The sequence below is a fragment of the Chironomus tepperi genome, unplaced genomic scaffold (assembly GCF_022539635.2).
Source record: "Chironomus tepperi strain 1889 unplaced genomic scaffold, CSIRO-AGI_Ctep_v1 contig_364, whole genome shotgun sequence".
NCBI lineage: Eukaryota > Metazoa > Arthropoda > Insecta > Diptera > Chironomidae > Chironomus > Chironomus tepperi.
In genome coordinates, this window is record NW_027226486.1 from 229,509 (window position 1) to 249,272 (window position 19,764).

Here is a 19,764-nt window from a genome sequence, read left to right on the forward strand (position 1 = left end):
GCTTCAGTAATGAAAATTTTTGCATCAATGACCCGAAAATTTACAAAACTTTGCTTCTATAATGCAAAAATCTACTTGATTGATGCAAAATTATGCTTCAAAGATGCAAAATTCAGCATCAAACACGTTAAACTCAGAAGCAGACACAACACTCAGGATCAGTGAAGTTAAACTCAACATAAGAGACGCGAAACTCAGCATCATCAACTCATAACTCAGAAACAGAGACGCAAAACTTAGTATCAAAGACGCAAAACTCAGGATCAGTGATGCAAAATTCTGCATCAGAGACGCGAAAATCAGCATGAATGATGCGAAATTCTGCGTCTTTGATGCAAAAACTCGCGTTAATTTAAAATTTCTTCAAAATTTCTAAATAACAGAAGCAATATTTGCATATACAGCACTCAAAATATTCTAGTAAAGCATTTGAAGCTTCATCATCAGCAAAAAAAGAAACACAAAGCATTTAAGTATATTCAAAAATTAATCAAGTGGCCCAAGTGTTTATTAACAAAAGCTACTCATAGTCATGTGTCTGCACTTGAGTACACGATTAGTTTTGAAAATTTAGCAAAAGCAAAAAAAAAATTCATGTACTGCTTTCCAACCAGCCTATCTTGAAAACATCAAAGTCACAATAATCCGTTCGAGCTTGTCAACGCTATATTAAAATCGTATTTAATTTCATGCAATCAGTTAGCGTAAGCATCAATGCTATTAATGAAACCTTAAATCGGCAACAAACACAAAAAAATGAGATGAAGGAATAAAGACAGTAAAAAAAATTATTTCGTGACACTCGCTAGAAGGCCATTTTTGTTGTTCATATTCCAATATATTCTCTGTCTTAGATGACGCGAGTGCTCGACATGCGAATTAAATTAACGTCCACAAAAAATAAAATCTGACCAGTCAAACAAGACTTTTGAATCATCATATTCGTGCTGCGCGATTACATTCGATATCGATACAAAGCACAGCCAGCAAAAATAACAGCAAAAAAAAGAGATGAAAATAAAGTTTAGCACGTTTTATGACAAACATTTTTCGAATGTCAATAGGGGCAGGGGTGTTGCTTGGGGTGGGGTATGGCTGCCCCTGCTACGGATTGATCAGCTTATAATGATTAGCGATCCATTAGGATTACCCTAACCTCCATTAACCCCTACCTATGCACCAGGGTTAACCCTCACCCTACCCCACTCCCCATCCCTCCCTGCTTCAACACCAAACCCTTAAACACCATCATCATCTCATTTATTTCACTCTATAATGCGATATTTCTTACTGATAATCACATTATCTTATTTCATCATGACGAGATACTTCGCAGAAGTCGCATCGAGATGAAAGGCAATGTCAACAGGGTTGAGATGATTGTTCGACACAGAAATAAGAGTGCTTTTATGATGCATTTTAATGACTATATGCGGTTTATAGTCAGATTAGGACTGTCAGGGAGAATATTTACTTGACTCTTTGTTTATGTCTTTGAAATTTGAAGATTCTTTGATCCGGATCTTATGTAGCGGGTTTTTGCTATGTTGTAGAGTTGGGATGTGGGGAAATGAAGAGGGAATTGATGGTTGGAATGGAATTATTGACAAAATTGTTTTTGAAGTGGTGAAATTTGTTTGTTAACAATCTGAGACGATAGAATTTTGGAGAATTGTTAGGTTTTTAGGTGATTGTTCTGAGAAATTGAGGTTGATTTGAGATTCTGAGGTTCAATGGTAAAGCTAATGACATTTTGGCTTTGTTTTTAAGCTAAAAAATGTAGCAAAATTCAATAAATATAATTTTTTTTCAAAATTATTTCCGAGATGACTGAATCTCGAAAATTCAAAAAATTTCAAATTTGAAAAATTCGTTAAATTTGAGCAATTATTGAGCAAATCTACAGAAATGCACTTCAAAAATGCCTTGCAATTGCATGCCTTTCCTTACGACTTTTATTGCTGTGTAAATTGCAATCTACAGCAATACTTAATTCAACGCAGATTCCGCTGAGAGAAAAAAAAAAAGCAGGCAGAAAAAAAAACATAATGAAAGAATTTTATTATTTCGGTGTTGTTTACACGAAACTTATGTCAACTATAGTTGCTTATATCTACTCCATACACTCTCATAAAATAAGTCAATATAAAATACTAAATTATTTTTGAAGCAATACTACTCTGGAGAGAAACAAAAAACTACAGTTCTCAAGGTTAGAGACACTCGAAAAGCAAGCAAGGCAAAAAAAAAAAAATAAAAAATGTATATGAGCAGCTAAGCCCGACTTGGATGGGGGAGAGTAAGAGTCAGTAAAATAAAAGAGATAAATACGATTTCATTTAACAACTTTAATGAGTCTCCCAAGACATGAAAATTGAATTTGTTTCAAGCAAACAAAGTTGATAATGACTTTTCATTATGTGTATGCTGTGTGACTTCTTCGTCTTATTCTGTTCACTGAGTAATATTTATTATTTAGTTATGTACATATTCTGTAATACGTATTATGTACGCAATATATTTATTATATTGGATGTGTAATATTTTATCATATTTATAGTCATGTTGAAAGTTCTTTTCATCGTCAGTCGACTACGTGTTGATCTACTCCATCAACATGAAGAGTCTAGAATGATATATGGATGTCATCTTATCCAATGTTATCGATGGTAGGGGTTTAGGGTTGATGTCTTGATGTCTTGATAGTTCTAAGGGTATTCTCCCTATAAATTGTCAGATTAAGTACTAGAAGATGTTAAGAAACAGGAGTTAGAGCTCATTAACCTTGAAACAGGTTTGAGTCTTTTGTGATATCAGAGTTGACAACTGACGACTTGTTCTACTGCAATTACTGTCTAGTCAAACGTAAAGCTAGCTAATGTCTGTGCTTTGGCATGGTATATCGCTTGCATGACACTTTTTCAAGCTTGTAGAGAAGACAACGGTGGATTAAGGAAGCTATAGCTAAGGCTGTTCAGTCATAATAGGTATTTTGGCATAGGAGTGCTTAAGTTTATAAGGTATCTAGGCATAGAACGTGCGCATCCATAGAAAGTGCCTAGGAAAAGGAAGTTCCTAAACAAATAAGGTTTCTAGGCTTAGGATGTGCATTACCATCCCTAGGTCTAGGCAATAACAGGACAAAGGATATATATGACACTTTGCCATTCAGTCGATTAACCCTCAACAGCTCAGTGATAGGAGAATGCGACCAGAAACAGTAGGACGTGGGTTCGAATCCCAATCAGAGTCCGTTATTAAAAAACATATCCCAACCTAACCTCAACATCTCAAACAATTCCATCACAACTCCAACAATAACATCCCATCAACACATCAATTGTCCTCATTTGCCTCAAAACATCCAACTTATCGCAACTTTTCAATCTCCCTGTGCAATTTTTCACACGAACCATTTCTCGCCGTACAGAAGAACCAATAACTTCTTACCATGCCATTACAGTCAGTATTAAGTACTCAATAAATTATTTAAGCAAAAGATTCCTTCTTCTGCTGTTCTTTTATATCCCTTATTCGTAGTGTAGAGTTCATACCTAATTAGTAAGAAAGTAGCGGCGCTATTATTTGATACAGTATAGTAAGATAAGAACTGCCATGAAGGCCTGTCAGTAAGACATCATAAAATAAAAATACGTGAAAAGACCGAAGTCAAGCAGTATCGGAGATGGATGAAACTGTTATTTATAGTCATCATCATCAATACTTTCGTTAAGTGAAATACACATCTATGGGATATTAACTGCCTGCTTCTGTAACACATCAACTGAAGCCGTAAAATCGGAAATTTCATTTTTTTTAAGCATGGGTGGGAGTGAGAAACGCCATTCAAAAAAAAAAGCAATAATAAAAGTCTCGATTTGAGAAGCGAGAGTTTCGCGGTAAAAACATTAGCATAAGGTAGAATTGTCGATACTTAGCGATTTTTTGTGGTGAATTAAATTACGAAGATGCTGGCTGATGCCAGTAGGCAATAAACAGCTTTCCTCTCAATAAATATTTTTCCTCAACACAAAATGTGGGAAAATTGGAATTAAATTGGAATTTTTAAGGAAGTTGGTGGCTAAGGCGCATTTTTTTGGAACTGACTCATGGTTTAAGCTAGCATATTGCTCTAACTTCTTGGAACTGGAGCCGCAAGAACCCAATCTAGCTAGTTAGAAGATTGACATGACGACATCCTGAGCAAAGTGTGAGTTCGAATCCCATATTCATCACTAACTAAATTTTACGTAGTTTAGAGTGTTAAGGCATACTCTAGAGGCTGGATCCTTGGGTATATCCTAGGGTTAATGTCCTGAATTGCAAGAATATAGCCAAAAGACTAGCAAAGAGCAACAAATTCTCAATCTTAGTTCCATCAAGAACGAATACCTTTAATCCTAATGATCAGAAAATCCTCAGTATCCTCAGTATCCACATCCAGTACCCCAGACACCAAATCCCAAGTAACTCAAGTCACAACCACCCCAAAACGACTCAACAACTCCATTCTCTAACCCCAGCTAAAAAACCTCAACGATCGGATGCGATCATCACATGTGCACGGTGCTTTTACTTCTGTTATTGTTGCTGTATTTGAGCTCTCGTTGTTGTTGTTGTTCATTATCATTCCAAAAATGCTTTGAATTGCTTGAACTACGATTCATTTTTATTTCACATTTTTTTATTATTTCTCTTACTCACTCAGGTATTTTTTCTATGTTCATATTGTGTATATCCACTATAATATAAAATAGCTATAGCCAATTTACGATTAATTTTTTTTTTTTTGCTTACTTCGATCTCACTCACTCGCTCATATGCTAGTCGAATCGATTTAACTTCTATTCAACGATAATCGACCTATCGGCAATGAAAATAAAATAAAAAGGCATGTAAAAGTATTCTGTGGACATGAAAAATTTGAGCGCATTTTTATCCGCGTTAATGAGGTTTGATTTTTAATTATTGATGGCAATCGAGTTCAATTTGTTATGTGGTGCAATAAATTACGTGAGTTTTTAAGAATCTTAAAAGTACTGGGAAATATGCTTGAAGTAAACCAGACATGCAGTCGCATTTGTAATGTGTTTATAAAGCAGTGAATGGCAAAGTATGTGAGGTGTAATTAAAGGATTTTATCACGTACGTACGCAGAAAATGAATCAGTACAGTGGTGGCAACTTTTGAGATTCTGAAGAAATTTCATGCAGTTTGTCTAAGATTGTGACTTAATGCTTCACATGGCATAACTTTTCAGATTTATAGAAGCATTATAGAGTAGATTTCAGAGTCTGTAACTTAAAAATTGTCTAAATCAATCAAAAGTTGACCAATTTTCAGGTTTATAAGAAATTTTTCCCGCCATTTTGAAATTTCTCACTTCGAAGTTTGAAATTTGAATATTTAGCTCAATTTACATGCAAACCTCGTTCTGATTGCTGTTATTGAAAGAAAAACATGGCAAGCATCGATCTATTAACTTTAAATTGATTAAATATGGATATTTCGTAAGTAAATCTTCAATAAATTGCAAATGTTTAGGTTTGTTGACATTTTTTGTTCGAATTTTGAAAATTTGAAATAGAATTTCAATGAAAACTAGACTAAAACTAAGTTTTTGAACAAAAGCAAGAATAGCAACTAAAGACAAACCAAGCAAATCATCTACAAAACTCGAGCTAAAAAATCATATAAATTTCAGACTTATAAGGTAGAAAAAAAGCTAATAACTAACATTTGAATGGCAAATTAACAATATTTTTATCATATATAATGTCTGTACTGTCTATACTGTTGTCATCATAAATTCATAAAATAAATCCAGCAAATTTATATGAAAGAAATAAAAAAATCTTTCTCTAACCACTGTTGGTGCGCGGTTGAATGCATGACTGTTGATTTACCTTAAAATAAGCCATAACAAATGACTGAATAGTGACGATGATTAGTGAATATTTTTGAATAATAATAAAAAATTATTGTTATGAGTTAACGAACCTTGAATTAATTGAATTGCTAAAGGAAATTCTTCTACTGTTTAGATTTTGGAAGTCCAATTGCTTTGAATTCGACTCGGTATTGGATGTTATATAGCCTTATTGTGGTGCAAGATTTGCATAAGATTGCGGAATTTAAGCTACTGGCAATTAGATTTGCTTAATTTCAGCAACACTTAATTAGGATTAAAAAGAATTTCGCAAGCGCACTTGCGAATTGCCCCGAAAAGTTCCTCACATTACTGCTTATTTATTCATCCACGAGCCTCACATATGGAACTACTTTTTAAGTATTAACTATTAAAATTGATGATGACTGATGAATATCATTTTACTTACTAATGACAGGATGTCATTTCTTGATATTTCCGCAAATCGTATTGTTCGGGTCGATTCTTTTGAATATTTTTGTAATAAAATTTCGATCGTTATTGCTTCCTTGCAGATTTTTTATTGGATATATTATAATAAAAAAAAAGTTACAAATCCAACAAAAGACTTGCCAAGATTGACACACAAATGAATTGTTTTGAATTGAATTGGCACAGGAATTTAAATCATAAGTTATGGATTGATTGTTGGGTGGATCAGAATTGTTGGGGAATTTTCGATGGATATTATTGTGTAGTGTCTGTAGTTGAGTGGAATTTTGGATATTCAGGCTGTCCCAAATACCACAAGTTGGGTTATTGAGACAAAATCCGGCATCAAACTGGTCAAACCGGCGTGACTCTGGTGTGGTGCCGGTTTTAAGTCCAAGCACTATTCGAGTATGTTGATCTTGGGCTGGCATAGAGCAATGCATCCGAGAATCAAAGCTAACAGCCTTCGATCGGCTGGGATTGTTACATGATCTGCAGCAGCTACATTAAATAAGGTCTTCAAATGACCAAAGAATCTATCGATGGAGACAGTCTAGCTCTTGGCAGACGGAAGCCAGCCATAGAGCCAGATTTAGGACTCATATTAGGGTGACAGTACACCAAAATTGATCTTAATGCCCAAAGAAGTCTTAACTTTCAAAAAAACCACTTGGTCGACGATGGGATTCGAACCCAAGAGTTCAAATTCCGCACCGATTTTCGTGACCTACACCTTGCCAAATGAGCTATCAAAGGCACTTTTGGTTCAAATTGAGAAGCGCTATATCCAAGTTAATGTTCAAATTCTTCAATTTCCTCTAAAATCCCATAAAAAATTCCAAGCTCAAAAAGCCCATCAAATTTTATTATCAACCCATAATTCAAAAAAAGTAAAGCGTGAATAAACCAGCACAATGTTAAACCTTTTTTTTACAGCATTTGATAAACATTTAAAATAATAACTCATCCAATTTTCAAAAAACACATTTTTTTGTATAATTTCACGCAATTATCAGAAAGAAAGCACTGAAACATTTACCAGCCTAATTCCGTTTGCGGCTTCTTTATCACACGACATTCAGCAAAACAAAGCACAAAAATTTTTGTCTGCAAAAAATTTAAGTATTTTGCACACATTAAAGAAATTATTCACAAACAGCAAAATTGATTCTTTTTTTTTGTGCCATCATCATCATCCTCAACACAATGGCTGTTATAAGAAGTTCTTGAGAGTTGAGAGAGGAAACGCAAAGACGACAATTAAATTGGCGATCGGGAATTCTTTGAATGACTACAGCGCCTTTTTATATTTTTCTCAATGACATTGTCCAGAAGGAATGCTCAAGTATGAGAAAAGTCAATAATTGAATGCTACGGTACTGATTTGAGTCGCTTTTGAGGAGTGCTGTTTTGAAGTATGAAATTTTTTGACTTTTTGAGGTTAGAATTGACAAAATCTGCAGACTTTTTGACACACTTAGTGCCGCAAAATATTTTTTAAACATCAAAAAAAATGAGCAAATTCTGAGAATTAAAGCCATAACAAAAGAACCAACAATCAAGATTTTTCATCAGCAATGTCACATGCGACATGCCATACATGGTAAGATTCTTCGATTATTCATCATCTTAATGATGTCATAGATAAATGTATCCCCAAGAAAACATCAACAAGCAATTTATTGTGGAGGAACAATTGAATACATTCACAAAATATATATATATCGCGTGAATTTCTTAATAACATTCTTTTGTTGACGTGCTTCGACACTATACAAACTTGCTTCTCTATCTGTCTCTTTTGTAATATTCTCGTTTATATGAGATCATCATCAATGTTTTTTTGCTTCATCAATAAATGTCTAAGTTAAATTCTCGTTTTGGCAGTAGAGAAATGTGTTTTTCTGGATGCTGTTTGAAGTGAGTGATGTGGTTTATGGATTGCTTTGTCTTGCTATGGACTTGGAATTGGAGATTACTTACTGTATTCCTGATTATTTTGATTAATTTCAATGATATTGTTCAATTTTAGAATATAAACAAACGGGGCGAGAAACTATGAACTTTTTTTACTCAACTGATCAAATTTGAATTCTAAAAAACCGTTAATCTTTAAATTCTACTTAATTTCAGTTTAAGCTTGATATTCAGCACTTGTGAACTATGAATGAACTAGAATAATGCGCTATAACTCCCAAAATCAAGTATCTTACAGTGACTCTCATACCATTTTCGTCCAATGAGCGTTTAATGGAATTTATTCGCTAAATAATTATCTACTCGAGAAGAAGAGCCATAAATTGTTCAAAAAAATATAAATTAAATGATGTAGAAATGGAGAGAAATAGCGAAAAAATGAGAAACAAGCGTAAAAAATTCTCAATTGAATATTCCGCAATTATCGCAATTCTAAAGTTGATTCTATGGCTGAACATTTTATTTTATAGCACATGTAATATGGAAATGTAGTACATACATATGGCTGATTCGGAACTACGTGTTTGTATGTTCATAATAAAGTAAAAAAAATAAAAAATATTCAGAATGACAAAAAATGTAAATTATTCATATTAAGTTGAAGTAAATATGTGATTATTAAGAATTGCTCATTGCCATTACCAGTTTCATATAAAAATAAAATTTTATGAGCTTTTTGTTGTGTTGATTGTTAATTCTTTTATAGGAATAAAAACTACTTAAAAATAGTCACAGTTGATATGACAGCCGCTGATGACAGTGCTTTTCTTGTTTGATTTATAGGTTAGGTGCCAGATTAACTTGTTGACCGAATAAAATTGAAAAAGTGTCAATTTGCTTAAGATTTTTAGTAGAATTTCAACTTTTTTCAAAAATCAAGGGTGTGCAACTATGGAGAATTTTGAGTTTTTGCAAAACTGGGGTGTACAACTGCAGAGAATTTTGAATTTTTGCAAATTCAGGATGTGAAACTCCAGAGAATTTTAAAATTTTTGCAAAATTTAGGGTGTAAGACTATAAAGAATTTTGATTGTTTGTAAATTCAGGGTGTAAAACTACAGAAAATTTTGAATATTTACAATAGGGTGCACAACTAAGCAGAATTTGACACTTTTAACTAAAAAGGGGTCTGAAACTATGAAAAAGTATTGAATCACGTAGTTTAACACCCTTCAAATTATTTTTCATTTTTTACAAGTTCAAAGAAGCTTAACGATGCTAAATTTACAACAAAATTCCACAAATCTCATATCAGCAACTTAATCAGCACCACAATCATTCAACCTCACATCCAAAATTTAATCCTCAAAGCAAGCAATTAATCAACTAATTTGCAATTCATTTAATCAGCCAGAACAGCAAGTTGTACAGCCAGATTGCTCATTAGGATTATCAATATCTTTGAAACTATCCGGATGTTTAATTCGTTGTTGTTGTTGTTTCACAGCCAGTTCTCACACAAAATTTGATGACGAAATATTCTCTGGAATTTTAACGATAAATTCCCCATATCAGTCATCTTTCGCGAAATTGCCTTTAATTAAATGATAATTAAAATATACAGTAATTCACGGGTACTGAGCATCAAGAGTCAAGCCCGTTCAAACATTCCATATGATTGATTACTCATCTTATGATGCTATATATTTTAAGACAATAATCATTCTCAGAAAATGATTTTGATTTACATTTTTTCTTATTAAAACTTTTATTAATTCCAGTAAAAATGGAACTGTGTAGCATCTTCTTAAAGATTTTTTGTTATCATTTCAATCGACGCTCTAGAAAAAAATTGTTTAAGTGATGCTGCTCTTTTTTTAATACAGCTGAAAAAAGCTAAGATTGCTGAATGAGTAATTTAAAATGATTGAAACGTAAATAGCTTGTTATGTCGCTTCTATTGATTGTAAATTTGATTAAAATTATTGTAAAGTGAGAGGAATTTCAATGAGAAATTAAACTTTTTAAATTGAAAACTATTTGACCTAGTATTTAACGGTTGTTTTAGTTTTAAAAAATTCTATCAAAATTGGCTTGAAATTTGAATTTTTAAAATCCGTTAAAAAATTCAAATTCTCAAAAATCGTTAATAGTTCAAAAACCGTTCAAAAATTCTCAAAATTCGAAAAAAATTCAAAATTTTAAAAACCGTTAAAAATATAAAATCTCAAAACTCGTAAAAAATTTAAAAAGCCGTTAAAAATTCAAAAATTTAAGTCTTTAAAAATTCAAATTTACAATAAAACCAAAATAATCAGAATCACAGATCCTGTTGGTTACTCAAAAGAACAATCAAAAGGTGACCGTTTTGAACTCTAAATGAACAATAATAAAGCTTAATTAATAATCACGATAAATTCCAGGTAACACTTTTTAAAAAAAACTGCAATAAGCCTGCATGTAAAATAATAATTTTATGACAAAAAAATATTAAAATTTTAAAGCCTTACTCAGTTCTTCAAAATATATATTCAAAGCTTATTTCCATAAAATACGGTAAATCGTGTTCAATAACAACAATACAGTGGATTAAATTTTCTTCAGAAAAAAAATGCTTAAACACAAAATCTGATCGTAAATAAATCAAGTTTAAATGTATAAAAACTCTTTTAATAGACCCTCTAAAGATTGATATATATTTTATGATATTTAGCAGTGGAAAATACCTGCAAATTAAAAGTTAAAGCTTGTTCTTTTCATACTTTTTGTTTCTTTCAGACTTTTTGACCATTAATTACTATCATTCAGGTGTGTGTTCGCTCTTTGAACGCAAATTAAGGAATTTTCTGGCATTTAATGTTCTATAATAAACTAGAGTTGAGCGTTGTTAAGTTTGAATGAGTTTAATGTGTCTCAAAAGATCAGTAAGTTCAGCCAAAATAAAGAAAATTTAGATTTTTTTATGATTTTAATCAGATTTGTATTTGTAACGATTTTTTAGATTTTGAATTTTCAAAGCAAAGGGCAGTTTACTATGTTTTGTGTATTTTTCATCAAAAAAACACGTGAAATTAATGAATCAGATAAATTTAGTATTTTTACAGCAAAATAAGGTAAATCAAATACATTAAATCATTTAAAGTCCAAAACTAATGTTCACGGACAACAATAAAGCAATAAATCAATATCATTGAAATAACAGAGAAAACTCAAAATTTTGTAAATTTATTTTCAGAATTCTTCTGATTTTATCAAAATTCTTCATCCAGAACATCAAAAGAGCTCCATTGCAAGAACTCAACCATAAATACCAATAAGCAAGAACTCAAACCAAAAAGCAAGAACCCAGAATTTATATAATTAAATCAACGAAATAAGTTTCAATTAAAAATTAACCAAATCTACAGTTATTCGTAATTTACGCTCGTGTAACATGATCCGTACCTCATTTCCAAAAGAACAACATTGTTCATACCTTGTAAGTCACTCTCATAATTCAATTTCATAATGATACTCTTCATCACATTAACCAAAATTCCTTCATTTTCACTATTGCACCAGAAAAAATGACTTAAATTGCTGTAGATTAAGGCAACATTTTAATGTTTCACATCATGTTCTTTCATATCCAACATCATAAGTTGATGACAAAAAAAGTGTACAATTTAAGTAAACATAAGACAATCTCATCAGTGTTGTGTCACACGATCTTCATGCATTCCAAAATTACATTAAAACGTATAAGAATGAACAAAACAAAAAGACAGAAAAGACAATTACAGGCACATTATGGGGAGTGTTTAAAGCCTCAATTTAGGAACAATTTTTCTAATGAATAAAAACAACAAAAGAGAGGAGCGGATGAGAAATTAGCGCAGGATCTAATAACACAAGGCATATTTTTTTCAAAAGAGTGACGGTACAGTAAAGTGAGACAACAATTGTCAAACATGCATGTGATTGAATAATAAAAAAGCGCTTGTCGACATGTTTATAAGTTAATTTTAAGTTTGAATATGTAGCATTTTTGCAGTCAGAGTTGAAGTATTTACTGCCTATTGAATAATGTTGTCTTGGGGGGTTTGTGTTGCATATGGATGGAGTTAGTCAATCGAAGATGGTGTGGGTTCAATGTAACGATTAGAGCACTGGATTGAGGAAGAAGGTTTAAGTGTGCTTAATGTCACGATCCTCAAACAACCTTGGTAGATCAGTGAAAGGTGCATGTGACTCGGACACCATAGGTAGTGGGTTCGAATCCCACTCTGGCTATATTGTAGAGTTCATCTCTAGAACATTAGAATTTGTAAGGTTTCAAACAAGATTGCTGTGATTAACCCTTATAATCAGAGAATTTTAATTGAAAAATTCATCAAAAAATTAGAAAAAATCTCAAAGTCAACTTAAACAAGATATCAGCCAGCAGTCACCCAACAGCACAACATTCCACGATCTAACTAATTGAATATAAAATACGCTCCAATTTACCACCCATTACAACTTATCAACTCGCTCTTTTTTGACATACAACTCTACATATATGTTTTACGGCCAAATTTACAGAGCACTGTGCACAAAACTAACTAATAACAGTCACACGGTTATCGCAACAAAATAAAGCCCACACTTTGTTGTATGTTGTTCTCTCTACACTGTTTGGTGCTGTTTAGTCTGAGATATAAAAAAAAGTATATTTATTTAACAGATATAGGCAATATAAGAAATAATATTCGTAATAAGTGCACACACAAAACATTTATTTTGACATTAAGGAAAAAAGAAAGAAAGAATTGAAGAAAAGCTGTTGACAATCAGTCATTATGTAATTTTTGTACGACATTAGAGCATATTTTCGTATTTAATTGAGATAAAAATTAAAGAAATTTGTGGAATTTTTCATTTTTCAACTTGTTTAAATGGAAGCGAGAGTTTTTGTACATTTTGTGTAGCTGGATGGCTGATTGTGTTGTAAAATTGCTTTCGCTACTTCATAAATCAACGTAGACTGTTTTGTCGTTGACAATTTAGCTTAATTAGAGAAATAAACATGAAAAAAATTCAAATACGAGACAAAAATGGCGCGAAAAAAAATTCAAATCACAAAAAAACCGTTAAAACCTTAACTTGAGGTGTTACATTTCATTAGTTGTGCATTCATATATGAAATTGCGCTATTATTTTTAACCTCCAGTGACTTTTTTTCCAGCGCCTCTCAATTTCAATTTCATTACACTTCGCATGTCAACAAAAACAAGTAAACCAGTAATTTAGTTACAAAAAAAATTCACATTTTTTTCAGCCGGTTTAAATAAAAAAATGTAAGCAATGACAAGCAGCAAGCAGAGGGCCCACATAATTTCTGTCTGTGTGACTCGTTCGTTCCTATAATATACTTAATAATTATCATTATCTCATTCCCATTTCACTATAACTAACGGAGAAGGGAACAAAAAATGGGGAAATTATTAAATAAATATTTTACAGAATAGTCGACTGATATTAGAAGCTATTAGATGCTCTACCATCCGTATTGTGTACATTGTGATGATGATGCTGTGTATTATGACACAACATTTATATAAGATACACAAAAGAATAGAATTTGATAGGAGGTAAAAAATTTGAGATTTTTTTTGTATAAATTTATGGAAATTTATGAGTCTGAAGTCTGTCGGGTTTTGAATTATAAGGCTGTAGTTTTAATAAAGAAATTAAAATCAGTTGATTTATGAAAGTTTGAATTTTTTTGAACCTTTTGGGTTAAAATGGTTTGAATATTGATTTATTGTGGGTCAAATTTGAATATAAGAAAAAAATAAAACAAATAAAATGTTGGATATGGTCGGGTTTTAAAAAATAAGACATTAATTCTTGAATTTATTAAGAATTCTTGAAGGTTTTAGGTATTTTCAAGGTAAAAGAAACTTAAATTTCACTTTTAAGGCAATAACGGTAACTTTGGATTTGAAAAATTCAAAATCAAAATTCAATAAAAAATTCAGATTAAAAAAGTAACGGAAATATTGAATTCAAAAAAGAGCAAAAATTTAAATTTGAGCAATAACGGAAATTTCAGATTCAAAAGCCAACCGGAACTTCAGATTCAATCATCAACATCCATTCCAAATTCAAAATTTGTACAACTTTATTTTGTAAACAAAAAACACAACAAAAAGTCAAAGAAAGCATTAAAAATTAATTGTGCAAAAAATACTACAATTTTCACTTATTTATCGTAACATTCTCGATTTGTTACGCTTAATGCTTAGCAAATGCAATTAGTTTTGGTAGTAAACAATCGGAAGTGTGTGATTAAAATTAAAATTTTGTAGTAAAAATCATTAAAAATGTAAATTTTGTAGGAAATTTCAATTAAAATGTGAATTTTTAATATAAATCAGCATTTTTGACAACTGATCTAGTATTCTGAGGATCATAACAAGCAGCAATAATTGAATAACGCGGTTCTGAACGTAATCTAAGCACAATAGAACATTCTATTCAAATAATAACTTTTAATCACGAAATCTATCCAAAAAGCCTTCATGGACACATCAAACTCCAACCGCAAGATACAAATTCTGTTCCTTCATGTCTCAGCATTTTAATCATCATCGCACGCAATCGAAATTATGTAAGTCTTTCACCTTCACATTATGAAAAGTATTCCATCATGAAATATTTCACGGCTTAATTCAATTATTAGGCATTAATTTTTTTTTTCCTATGGAACCTCAATTTATACTTTATGCTTTACATAATTTTTCTATTATCATCAACATTCATTTCCCTCGACATTCCACATTATCATTAAATATTACACACATTTTTTTTGTGACTTCTTATCTCAAACTTTAATTCTTCTCTCTCCAAAAAAAAGAGACTCAACCGCTTGCGCGCGATTTGTTGCCTCTGCTCGAGAATGTGAAAGAGTGTATTGTGTATGAAAAATGGGCATTTATTGTTACTATTCTACATGATTGTGACTATATGTATATGTATAGCATAATAATGGAAAGAAATTGTAAAGAATTTTTTAGATGGAAATAGAAAAAGAAGACTTGACTCTGTGCCTTCCGTAGAATAAATAAGCTTGTTGTGATTGAGTGTGGGTGACTAGAGCGCATTTTAAAGAATATTTAAATTTTTAACGGTCAAATTTCAAAATTGAAGTTCAAAATTTAACAGTCAAATTTCAAATTTGAACTCTTAACAGTCAGTTTTCAAATTTGAAGTTCAAAACTTAACAGTTAAATTTCAATTTTGAACTTTTAACTGTCAAATTTTAAATTTGAATTTTTAACGGTCAAAATTTAAATTTGAATTTTTTACCGGTTTTTTAATTACAGCCTTTAAGAATTAGAGTTTAGTTACTAGACAACCAGACATACGCTCTCTACTTCCAATCCAATTTCCCTTAAAGGAAATGCTTAAATAATAAAAAAATTATGTATAAAAACGAGAAGATTGTAAATCATCAGAAATAGGCAGCCATAGAAGAAGAAAGAATTATTGTTATTTCTACTGCTAGCATGAAAAAAAGAAATACTATCTTAATCCTTAATCAACTGCTTTACATACAAGCATGTTGCATTGAGTGCATTTCTTTCATACTGTTTTTGCTATGTAAATGAGACACTACCTATATATGCATGCCTTAGTTCTTTTTTTGTTAAAAAATTTAATTTCATTTTCAATTACTTGAATTTAGATTGAAATCAATTCAGCTGTGCCACTTTACTCGATTATCGTGATCTATATTTCATATTTGCGATCTTTATTATTAAATATTGTTGGTTTGGACAGACAATTACAACTGGATCTACTACCTATATACTGGTCAAGTGCTAATTGAGTGAGTCAACATAAATTCGCACGTTACGCACTACTTTGTGGTTTTACAGTTTATCATATACTGTTTATTTACTCATTAGTCACAAAAAACCGCATGTTTCACACAATTTAATTAATTTTAGTGGTCTTTCCTCTTTGTTGAAGCTTTTTCGTCGGAACTTCCATTTAGAAAAAAATTATATTTAAGGGAATCACAAGTTGAAGCTACTTAGTCGGTGTTTTGTTTGATATTTGACTTGTCAATTTATTTGTCAAACAGCTTTGATATGATACCGCAAAAATATGTTATTTGTGTAGTTGTTGATTAGAGTAGTTTTTTTTTTGGAGGTTTGTTTAGTTTATTGGAAGGAATGTAGGTGGCAATGAGATTTTAAGGGAGAATGGTTAAGATGATATACTGAGTATTAGAGGCTGTAGATCAGTGTACTGATTGAAGGTTTCAATCTCTTTTCTACTCTGTTAGATTTGGCTCAATGACAATCTTTCGATACAATTATCAAAGTAACCATTGAAAGCCTTAACCAGTATCTTAGTAGAATCAAGTGCTGTATCAAATTGATGGCCATATACAATAGCTTCGTAGAAGCAAGTAACTTAACAATGTACAAGAAGTTTATTGTTTGACGATTGAAAACAAACTAAATATTCCAAAAGAATGGGTATGCAACTATGAAAGGGGAGAATCAACTATAAATTGAAGTTCTAAATTCAATTCAAATTTTAAAAAACCGTTAAAAAACCCTCCTAAATCTATGAAACATCAATCAGTTCAATCCATCTACTCAGAATCCAATAAACGTCACATTTCATTCCAATACCATGACTCATTCAAATTTCGCATCAAAATGTTAATTACGTTTCCCATGAACCGAATTCGCGTTTCACAATTCAAATCAGATTAACTTTCATTTAATTACACATTTTTCGTCCATAAAATTTGTTTTTTCTCAAATCATCATTTTTTATTATTATTGATAACCTTGCAAACTTAATTTTTGCACGTTCTATTGCGGACGCACGTAGATCTATTATTATTTTTGGGGATCCATCAACTACGACTGACTATGACACAATTCAGTAAAACGTGATCGCTAATGTCAAAAATTGTTTGATTTACAATTCAATTTCCGAAGAATTTTTAGTTAAGTGTTGGCCAAACTGTTGTTGCGACACGGCACACTTTACCCTAGAACACATAGAGACCGCTTTAGAGTACCGTAATAGTCTTTCTGTACCATGAATGCATGTTATTTGGCTTGACATTCGATTCGGTGTGGCGTGACACAAGGTTCAATGTGATATGACACAAGGTTCAGTGTAGCGTGACACAAGGTTCAATGTGGCGTGACACAAGATTCAGTGTGCCGCAGCATAATGTTCATTGTGCCGTGACATAAGGTTGATTGTGCTGTGACACAAGGTTCAATATGCCGTGACACAAGATTCAATGAGACATGACACAAGATTCAGTGTGGCGTGACACAAGATTCAGTGTGGCGTGACACAAGATTTAGTGTGACGTGAAAAAAAGTTCAGTGTGGCGTGACATAACATTCAATGTGCCATGACACAAGATTCAGTGTGACGAGATACACGAATCAATGTGCCGCGATACATGGTTCAGTGTGCCACAACACACAGTATAGACAACACTGTTCTACATTACTGATGAAATTGTCTTGTAACACACGACAAATTCTACAATGTATCGACAATATTCGCATAAATCACACCAATAACAGCTTTCCGAGAATAAGTCGTGAGGATCATCATGTACGTTATCAAACAGAATGGCTTATTGCACACCACATTTCACTTATCTCCAATTTTTTTTTTTTTTATTATTCCAATTCTTCATTCATGAATTTTTTATTTTTATTTCGTGTCTGTAATCTCTTAATTTAATCAAAAGGTCGCGAAGATCAATATGAACCGAAGATTTGCTAGACTCGTAGTCAACTGAGGAATGAAAAATATTCAGAACAAATGTCGTGAATGGGAAGGCAAAAAAATGTGGAACTAGAATTTTTTTGTGTATATCTCAAGATTTTTGTAAACTGATACTTAGATGTGTCGGGGATTATGAGAGTTATGGGTAACAGAATTTTGAAATTTGTAGACGGATGGCAGTAAGGGAAGGGCTTTTATTGGTTTTTTTGAGTCTGGCTGGGAATTTTTTAAGAAATTTTTGAGATTCTGGGAGGATTTATTGAAGATATGTCAAATTTTTGTTACATGTTTGAAATGGATATGGAATGTTTTCTATACCTGAGATCAGCGGGATCAAGAAGATGGGTTGGATGAAGATGATTTGCAGTTTGAGATAAGATTGTGGATTTTGAGGAATATTGGGATTTTTGATACAAATCCATCAATTTAAGCACAATATTTCAGTTTCGAGACCAACTAGCTTCAAAATTAACTTGGAAGTTACACAGCAGTAGACAGCTTTTTGGACTAGACGAATAGATTCTTTACCGAGCCATGAAGAATCAGGCAGACTTATTGAGAATCATACTAATGAATACTAGCTCAAGACCCACAAAATCAAGTTCTAGACATCCATTCCCCAAATAATTCACAATTTCAAATTCACTTAGCATGCATCTTCTGAATTCTTCACTTTACAGCCTATCCAGCAGTGCCAAAAATATCAAATTCCCTTCAAAAAAATCCATCCTGGATCTTGCATGTCTTTAAAAATTTGAATCCACATTCAATATCTCATTTCATGCATCACGTAAATCTGAATCCAAAAATTTTATTTTCAACACAACTTCCCCATCGGCACCAAGCAATTAAGCATGTACAGTAAAAAAAAATGTTTCCTTAGAGATCTTTAACTAGTGATATTAACACGAATTTTAGTCGCACAGCAGCAGCAGCCGGAAAAAGGCTCAAGTTATGTGCGATCGAGAGAGGATGAGGGAGGGAGTTTAAGTAAGAATTCTTCACGACATGAAATATGAGGCATAAATAAGCCTTTAACAAACATTTACCTTTTATGTGATCAGCATCCATAAAATAAAATTCTTTCGTTTCTTTTTTATGCACTAAAATATATTTTCTTGATATTCAAATTACTTCTTTTTTTCACCGAAAACACAGAAACTTAATGGAAATACACATTGACACACATTTTTTCATTTTTATTTCTCAACTTACTTCGATCAACCAAATATTTTTTTATTTATTTTTATTTCATTCACAGTAACACAAAAAAATCCACTTTTTTTGATGAATACAATGCTTGCTGTTATCAAAATGATTTACACAAGTAATAATAATCACAATACACTACACAATACGGCTATTCTACTGTGTAAATTGATGATTTTTTTCGATTTATCAAAAATTTATTTTTTCGTTTGTTTACAAAATTTTTTGTAGATTTTGTAGAATTTTGTTGTTGTAAATTGTAAAAATTGTAGAAATTTTGTTGTAAGTTGTAGAATTTCTATTGTAAATTGTAGGAATCTTTGTAAATTGTAAGAATTTCTACAAACTGTAAAATTTTTTGTTAATTTTCAATTTTCTCGATTTTTAATCACAATTCGGATATCCACAAACATGTAAAATATATTCGAAATTCAAATTTTTTTTTTCTACAACACACGATAAAAACAAGAGTG

General features: G+C 31.7%; 1 protein-coding gene and 1 long non-coding RNA gene across 12 annotated transcripts in view; one reads left to right on the forward strand and one right to left on the reverse strand.

The window, feature by feature from the left end:
- Positions 1-19,764, reverse strand: part of cv-c (crossveinless c) — a 135,883-nt gene extending 116,119 nt beyond the window's left edge. For all 11 annotated transcript variants that reach the window (XM_070646604.1, XM_070646611.1, XM_070646609.1 and 8 more), the window contains exon 1: positions 19,132-19,764. The gene's annotated coding sequence lies outside the window, so the exon portion shown is untranslated. The remainder of the gene's footprint in view (positions 1-19,131) is intronic.
- Positions 8,145-8,922, forward strand: LOC139095479 (uncharacterized). The gene is made up of 2 exons (XR_011544870.1): positions 8,145-8,281; positions 8,495-8,922. It is a non-coding gene; the product is annotated as an uncharacterized lncRNA (long non-coding RNA).